Raw genomic sequence first — 2,339 nt, 5'->3', positions numbered from 1 at the left:
CGTCGCCGCTTCGTATGGTTTCTGACCACCGTTCCAGATCATTGCGCCGCCAAGCAAGTCTTCTCCATCCCTCGTTTCGGCGTGCATCGGGAGAAGGGACAGCAGGCCTCTAGAACCCCGCCTCTCGTGATCCTGTATGGGAGAGGGGCGATCAGGTTTTTGGGGAGCGCACTCGCGCGACTGCTGGCAGCGACGACTTCGCGAACGACGACTTCTTCCCCGACCTCGGCAACCTCATCCTCGACGACATGGGCGACAACGTCAACGCCGTCGGTGCTTCACCCGCGGCACCGTATGTTATTTTATCTTTCTTGTTCGAGATCGTGGTAGAACTCATGTTTCTAGTATATGCCCTAGATGTGATCTGTTCATCTAGTATGCTAGTTCGCATGATTAGTTTAATCTCTGCTATTGCTGTCATGATCTATTTCCTATTTATTCGTATTAAATCTCGTAGTAATTTGCTCATTTTTCCAACACATATCTGTGCATATAGTGTCTGAAATACTAATTATTTGGATATCCGTGACTAAGCTGCATTGGATTTATGAACCTGCTGCTGCACTATATAGATGTCACAAGAACCGTACACCACCTCCATCTTTGCACTACAAAATCTGACTATCAATTCATCTTCACCTCTCTCTCAGCTACAAAGCCTACAATACAATTGCAGCTATCCTTGCAGCAATGGCAACCACACGGGCGACCGCTGCCTTCTTGGTTGCAATCATGCTCCTTTTTGTGTGCATCGGCGCACATGCCGGCGGCGCAGCGACAAGGTCAAGGTGGTAGACCTCGTGGTAGAAACCTGCAAGAATGCTTCGAGCAGCTGCCGCAACAAGCACCTGAACGTCACCCAGGAATTCTGCGTGCAGACTCTCCGGTCCGACAAAAGGAGCTCTGAGTCCAAGGACCTCCGCGACCTGTCGCTCGTCGCCGTTGACATCCTCAAGATCCACGTGGCGGCTGCCGGCGGCAAGGTGAAGGAAGCACTCCAGAAAGCCAAGAAAGGTACGGAGGAGGCGCTCGGCCTCAGGTATTGCCAGGTGGATTACGATGCTGCTATCGGTACCCTCGGCCTCTGCGACGCCATGCTCAGGGACTTCCATGTCCCCATGGGCGACGCCGACGGCCCGTGGTTCTTTGAACTGCCCGAGTGTGTGGAGAAGGCGACTGACCATGTCAGCGACTGCCGGCATGAGCTTCCCATGGAAAGCCAGACAGTTATCAACGATAACGAGGAGTTGATCAAGCTGGGCAGCCTGAACAATGTCTTGCTAGGGCCATATGACTTTGATAGTTAATAATCTACTAGTCATCAACCCGTGCATCAGCACGGGCTAGCACTTCTAATATTAAATACTCCCGCCAGATATTTTACTCTGTATAGAAGATTTATTTGAAGTAAAACAACGTAAAGTTTGACCAACTTACAGAAAAAATATCAATATTCTCAATGTGTAATCAATATCATTAAATGCGGCATGAATTTTAATTTTATACTCTGTGACTTTAGTATTGTACATGTTAATATTTTTTAATATAAATATGCTCAAACTTTATGAAGTTTGACTTCAGGCAAATCTTATATGCAGACTAAAAAGAATTATTTGGAGAAGTAGTATGTAACACTGTAGCAAACAATATATCAAAGTTTGATTTCTGCAATTCTTGATTACGCTAAGCACCATAGGTTATTTGTATTTTATATTCTTGTATTAACCAATAAATTCTTAAAGAAAATCTTTCACGATTGAATTGGAGTTGTGTGATAGATTAATCGTATTTCACAATCATATTTGTGCAAAGAAAATCATAAGAGGATTTCTTTTCAGATTAATGTGCTTGAAAGTTTATTGTACTTTCTATCCTTGCTACACATATGTATATCACATACATAATCATTTGTTTATATGAGATCTTTGTCGTGCAGGAAACATCCACATTATTTTTTACTATAAAAATTTATGTGTATTAAAGATACTTTAATAGTTATATTTTTTATAACTTATCAGGACAAAAAAAAGACATGTGCAACCGTACTATATGTGCAAATAATTAGCGTTCGTAATCTGCACCTGTGTAAAAACATGTTAAGTCTACATAATCGCAAGTATGCATGTCAGGCAAAATAGTTTATCTTTCAAGAGAATAGTACTAAGTTGTGCATAATAGTCCTTAGCATCTAAAATGAACTTACACGACACCACTACCTTGCTCCGGTGTCATCGGATGCAGCCAGCGTCCGGCAGCGTACATGAGGAGGTCGTCGAGCCGCTCCATCCAATATTATTTATCTGTGTCACGCTAGAAATGCTCGTCAAGGATCGGTCTTC

General features: G+C 43.4%; 1 pseudogene; it reads left to right on the top strand.

Moving 5' to 3' along the window:
• Nucleotides 1–690: 690 nt before the first annotated feature.
• Nucleotides 691–1,307, top strand: LOC119333680 (annotated as a pseudogene).
• Nucleotides 1,308–2,339: the final 1,032 nt, after the last annotated feature.

The sequence above is a fragment of the Triticum dicoccoides genome, chromosome 7A (genome assembly GCF_002162155.2).
Source record: "Triticum dicoccoides isolate Atlit2015 ecotype Zavitan chromosome 7A, WEW_v2.0, whole genome shotgun sequence".
NCBI lineage: Eukaryota > Viridiplantae > Streptophyta > Magnoliopsida > Poales > Poaceae > Triticum > Triticum dicoccoides.
This window is presented reverse-complemented; position numbering and strand designations above follow the sequence as displayed.